At 39.8% G+C, this 6,713-nt stretch overlaps 1 long non-coding RNA gene across 1 annotated transcript; it reads right to left on the reverse strand.

Moving 5' to 3' along the window:
• Positions 1-1,357: 1,357 nt before the first annotated feature.
• On the reverse strand, positions 1,358-5,767 carry LOC311606669. Its single transcript, XR_014782395.1, has 3 exons — positions 5,639-5,767; positions 2,109-2,178; positions 1,358-1,490 (listed from the first exon to the last, which is right to left on the reverse strand). It is a non-coding gene; the product is annotated as an uncharacterized lncRNA (long non-coding RNA).
• Positions 5,768-6,713: the final 946 nt, after the last annotated feature.

Below are 6,713 nucleotides of genomic sequence, written 5' to 3' on the forward strand. Positions count from 1 at the left end.
TTTTACATGTGCATATGAAGGGTGAATATCAACATCTGGTGTTTTCTTCAATTATTCCCCCATTATTCTTTGAAACAAGTCTCTCACTAAGCATGGTACCTAACAATTTGTTTGACTAGCTAGGCAAAAAGTGCCAGATACACACACACACACACACACACACACACACACACACATGCACACACTCACATGCAGACACACACACACACACACACACACACACACACACACACACACACCATATATGTATATATGGCATACGGATACTAACCGTGCCCAGCTTTGTAACATGGATACTGGGGATTGAAACTTAGGTCTTCATATTTGTGTGTGTGGGCCTTTACTCATCAGGCTTTCTCTCTAGCCCCTCTTTCACAACAGCATAAATGCTCATTTCAGCTGAGGGTGGTGGTACCACCTTGTAATCCCAGCCCTTAGGAGGCAGAAATAGGAAGGTCTTGAGCTGGAGGCCATCCTGGACAGTATAATGAGTTCCATGTGAGTGAGGCTACATAGCAGACTGCCTCCAAGCAAAAGTAAAAATAGTTGTTTCTAGGTAATTTGCCAAAGAAATAAATGATAGTCCCATGAAGGTATTTGCATAGGGAAAATAGTATCTTAGCCAAAATCATGTTTTGTTAGAGATAATAACCATGGGGGAGTTGGGTAAAAGTGTAACTTGTAGGTCATTGCCCGAGAAGTCTTGACTTTGTGGGTCTTGCATGATCTTAAGAGTCTGAGTTTTCTTTTTTTATAAATGCCCGGGTAACTCATATGACTAAGTCTGACAATTGGTCTAAATCTAAAATTGGTAGAATTAATACTTTCGTACATTTCAAATATATTCTGCTTTTAATATTTTCCAGATATCAATATACACAAATGGTGTTTGCAGAAATACCTGTGGCTGGATGGATATTTACTTCTAGAGACCCAAAACTTAAAGGCTTAACACAGTGAGTCAGGGTAATTATTTTGGTCTGGGTTCCTTTGGCTGGAAGTGTTGTCCTGCAGTAACTTTGTTGAGAGGTATTCCTATTGGCTTAAGTTTCTCTAAACCAAAGGGGTAATTTGACTACATGTGTCTTAGGATGCAGCCCTTAGGACAAGAATTCTTTTTTAAGAAGGTATTTACATCTTATTATTGTTTGCATGTTAATGCTGTGATGTGGTGTGGTGTGTGTGTACACTCATGTGTGTGTGTGTTTGTGTGTGTGTGTGTGTGTGTGTGTATACACAAGCATGTGCCATGGTGCACATGTGGAGATCAGAAGATAACTTGCAGAAGTTGGTTCTCTCTTTCCATCATGTAGGTCTTGGTACAGAAGTCATCAGTCTTGATGGCAAGTGCCAATACCCACTGTCCCATCTCACACCTCAGTGCTAATATTTCTTTATGATATGTTCAGGGCTTCAAAGAGCATCAAAAGAGAACTTGCACAAACTTTTAAAAAGTCCCCAACTGAGTAATACTGTCATCCTTTCCAACTCTACAAAGCAAGACAGAATAGGAGAGAATTAGCCCCATGTATGGACTCTGACAGGGAAGTTTTTGCCATTGTTTTTGTAACTATACGATTCCTATGCTCAGCTGAAAACTCGGTTGACTTCTAAGAATACTTACGGTAGGAAGAAAGCAATTATGTTAGGGATCAAAGATGTAAATTAAATCCAGATTCCTACTTAGAAATTGAAAACTGGTAAATCTTCAACTTTCTCTCTTCACCTATAAAATGTTACAGTGTGTAATTTAATAGTATTTATTTCACATATTTGTTTAAAGAGCAGATACGATGCTGACTTAAGAAGACTCTGTAAGGGGGCTGGAGACATGGTTCAGTGGTTCAGAGCCCCACCTGCTCTTCCAAAGGTCCTGAGTTCCATTCCCAGGAAAACCCTGTAGTGTGGTTCACAACCATCTGTAATGGGTTCTAATGCCCTCTTCTGGCCTACAGGTGTACATGCAAGCAGAACACTGTAAACATAATAATAAATAATAAAAAAGAATACTCTGTAAAATAGAAATGATACGAAATCCAGTGTATTTGTAGATCTACATGCATCTTATGACTCACTGACACCCTTAAAAACTTTTAAGAAATACTTACTGTATTAATAAGCTCTGTGATAGACTGGTTTTCCATGCTGATATTTCCCTCTCCATTGTACAACTAGAACCTGGGGATAATAGAATTTATATAACTTAGCCAGTATCACACAGCTAAATATACATAGATAAGACTTCCGTTTTTGATGCTGTGATTTCAATTGAGGAATTATTTTTTTTTCATCCCACCACTGAGTTATACCCCAACCCTTCATATATTATGGGATATTGAATCAGGTCTTCTGTGAAATGGAGCATGTTTCCTTTTAATTTACCACAGCAGTTTCACAGCTTACAGGTTGATGTGCCCTGTCTAAGACCTACTTCCAGGGAACCTAAAGTTATAGCTGTGATTTTGAGGCTAGTGAACTTGCCAGGCTCGGTGTGAGTCTTTCACTATAATAACAAGAACAACATTAAGAAGCTGCGAATCAGGGCTGTGGAGGCAGATCATTCAGTAAAGTTCATTGCTTGCAAGTGTGAAGACTTAAGGGATCACAAGGATCCTGTATACAGTGGGGGAGGAGGTCTCCCTTGGTCACAGACATAGGGGAAGGGAACAGGGTGAAAGTGGGAGGGAGGGAGGAACAGGAGGGTACAAGGGATGGGAGAACAATTGAGATATAATCTGAATGAATTAATGAAATTTAAATAAAGATGCTAAGCATAATGTCTCACACTGTTGATACTGGCATTGGGAGGCATAGATGGGTCAATCCCTTGCCGGTCAGACTACCCTGTGCTATTTGATGAATTTCAGACCAATGAGAGACTCTACCTCAAAAACAAAAGCAAACAAACAAACAAGACAGACAACAACTGAGGAAGATCACCTGAAGCTATCCCTGGCCTCTGCCTCCTGGTGTACATGTACACACATGCGCGCACACACACACAAACACACACACACACAATAGATTGCATGCACTCACATGTCCACATCTGCATAGGCATGAACATGCACATGCAAAGTCTGAAACAAGTAAATTGAAAGCTGGGCACAAACCACATGTTGCTCAAATATCTAGTTTACCAGTGTTTCAGAGTAAATGTAAGAGAATAAGGGAGGCTTCAAACAAACAAACAAAAAACTATAAAATTTCAATTCTGCTTTGACTTGGACATTCATAATTGCATCTATCCCCTTCTGGGTAAGAAGAAAGCTTTGTTTTCATTTCTATTAAAAGTGAGAACTGTGGAGAGGACTGTGAGAGGAAATGGCTCCCACTCTGCCCCTGCAATTTCCCATCCCACACAATCCTTTATTTCTTGGCAAAATATGATATAGTGATTTGGAAAAAAAAATCACTTAAGTGTTTGAGGCCAGAAGTTAATTGAATCAGACCTCAGATTCTGATGAGTTTGTGTTTTATGGTTGATTAACTTGTTCTAATACCAAAAATAGGCTTAGGAAACCCAATTATCAATGCCACTCGATCTGAGTTATTGGCTGCTCTCGGCTGGCTTCTGGATGCCTTATTGACTGAGTTGTGCTTCCTGCGATGACGTACAGAAAGACACCAAGGTTCAGTTTGTAAAGGAAGGCTCAGCTCTGACACAAACCATCGCCCAGTCACGGGAAGTCCAAACTCTGAAAAACCTTAGTTTTTATAACCGGAGTTTAGAGTCTACAATTACAAATGTCCTAAGCATAGGATGTATAACATTAAAAAATATTGAAGACCTAATATTTTCTCATTGTCTGGCTGTTTTCTATTAGTAAGATCCCTCCCGCCTCATGAATGCCTCTCTCAACTTGGTTTAAAATAAAGACAATGGAGCCAGGTGCCTGGTTATAGATATAGATGCAGGAAGTTCAGAGATGTAATAATCACATATGCTTCATGCCACGGGGAAGACACTCACCCTTGACACACACGGACTGTTGGCTCTGTCATGAGAAGAAAACAGGTACATTTGGGTGAAATGGCCATCCCTTTTCACTTGCCAGAGTGAAGAGTGCAAGAGAGGGGCTAGACACCAGCTTCCTTTGGGAGGAATGGAATTTTTTCAATTTCTTTATTTTTAAAACTAAAATATAATTGCAGCTTCCCCTCCCTCCCTCCCTTTTCTCCCTTCAACTGTTCTCTCTCTCTCTCTCTCTCTCTCTCTCTCTCTCTCTCTCTCTCTCTCTCTCTCTCTCTCTCTCTCATTAATAGCATCTTTATTTAACTGATATATATGTGTGTATATATATGTATATATATATACATATATATGTATGTATGTATATTCCTAGATATGTAAGTACAACCTGCTCAGGTCATATAAAGTCACTTGCATGTATGTGTTCATGGCTATCCATTTGTTATTGGATAAGCAACTTGGCAGCTCTTCTCTTGGAAAGACTTCTCCAAATTTCAGCATTCATTTGTTGTTTGTTCTTTGTCCAGGGTTGAGAGACCCCATGAGAGTTCCCCTTTCCATGTTCACATGCTTATTGATGCAGTCTCTTCCAATCTAGTTTAGGCTTCCATGTTGATAAGACTTCCAAGTGTAAGCTCTCTGGTCTTTCTAGGATAGGAAATCTCACAGCAAACTCCCTATTCTTCTGGCTTTTACAATCTACAATGCAACTCGTGCACCTAAGGCTCAGAGATCATAGCAGAAGACAGGAGGAACACTGGAAATGCTTATTTGATCTTTTTACTTAAGCCAATATAAGCTGCACAGATGTGTTTCAAGTCATGCATCCTACCTAGTTGCTTACACCAATGGACTTAAGTGGTTTCCTAATGAAAACGTCTTTAAAACATCATCAGGTTCTTGTGGAATTTGAATCCTAAACAGAACACTCATGTCTAGTCCACACTTTGAGGAATAGACTTTTTCTGGGATGTGACCAAATTTTAAGGATCATGGAAACAACACATGGAAGTCAGAGAGCAGCAGCTGTCCCTGATGGACACAGTGTGAAGCCATGCCTTTAAGTGTTGAAGTGCAGAAGACTCAGCTGGTAGCTTGAAGAAAAGCAGCTCCTTGGATGCCCACTGTGTTGCTGTTCCCTGGGAGAAACATGGCACTGTGGCTCTAGTAATTCTTTCTGCAGTGACAAATACTTGGAGCAGATAGCAAAACCTATAAATTATGAGATATGAAATTTAACCCAACTCTTGCTTTGTGTGTGTGTTTTTAACAAGAAAAAGTTGGTATTTGCAAACTACCATATCAGATGAGACACGATGGTCAACTAAACTGAAGTGATTAAGGAAGACCAAATGAGAAAATGCAGCCAAAGTTTCAGAGAGATTAGGACACAATGAAACCGCTTTACACTCAGAGCATATCATTTTAGAACTATGAAAAACCTCTTTTCATTGTTTAAGCCTGCCCTCTTGTTTCATGATAAAGAACCTGAGAGCTGTCCTCATGACCCTTGAGTCCAGGTGAACATGATGCCCTGGGTTCTCGGTTTTTGTTCATCTTGTCAATTCATCTTCCACCATTTCAAGTTGTGCCCCTAAGGGTTATCCATACTATTTTATTGGTAGAGTCAAAAAGTTTCAGAAACCTATAGAACTTCCCTAATACCTGCATGCCAACACAAGGTCCCTGGAACACATTTCTCTGAACAGCAAGACATTGGACTTGACCTTCCAAAGAAGAAAAACATTCAATATTTATTGTAAGATACACAGGTGGACAAAGACAGGTTCCAACTAATTAAAAAGCTAGACTCATGTCAATGCTCAAGTCCAGTCTCCACTCAGAAAGCAAAGCTTGCCAGGCTCTTTAAAACCAGTCTTTCCTGGCCTACTTGCTCATGATGTCATAACACCGTTTGGTGTTGTCTGGGCAACTTAGTAAACATACCTCTGCCTCCATTGTTTAATTCCCTTCCCTGAGTGAGATCTTTAGGCAACCAACCAGGCTTCATTAGTTCAGGTGCTAGCCTGGGGGGAACTACTTGTTTTAATTAGAGGGATGAAATGGCATTTTAATTGTGCACAATGATTAATAAACATGCCGGGCTGCTGCATAATGACGTGGGCTTGAAGAGCTTTCTTCTGTATTCCTGATATCTACAGCCATTAACTGATTGTTATCCAGGTTGAGAGCTATCAAGCTCTTCCTCCAACCAAATTGCACATTGTCTGTCCGATTTCTCTGTTAATAATAATTATTAGAACTAGGGCCCGTTTTTTTTTTTCGTAGTAACAGAGAGACAAGAGTAAAATGGAGAGAGCCTACAATGTGGCATCCAGTCTGTGTAATTTATTTCACTGAACTTCCTTGTGAAAAGGAGATAATAATAGGACCAAGCTGACAAGGCTGTGCACAGACTAAATGAGACAATGCACCCAAAGCCTTTAGCAGATTGTCAGCCCAGAATAAACACCCTGAGAACGTCGCCTGGCCATTATCATTAACAGTGCACTCTTTTTTTGTTTTTTTTTTTATCATCATCATCATTAACTTCTCCATCCTCATCTTCAACTTCATCACCCTTGTCAAGACTATCATTTTTGTTCTGTATGAGATTCTCATAAATGTCTCTTTAGAGGTCATGATGTTCACTGTATCACATGTTCATTCTAATTTAGGGATCGTTTTCTAAAGGGTAGAAGTTGGCTAGGGATTTGCACCATTTCACTCGAATATTATG

Source organism: Acomys minous (assembly GCF_964271855.1).
Source record: "Acomys minous genome assembly, chromosome: 10".
Classification (NCBI taxonomy): domain Eukaryota; kingdom Metazoa; phylum Chordata; class Mammalia; order Rodentia; family Muridae; genus Acomys; species Acomys minous.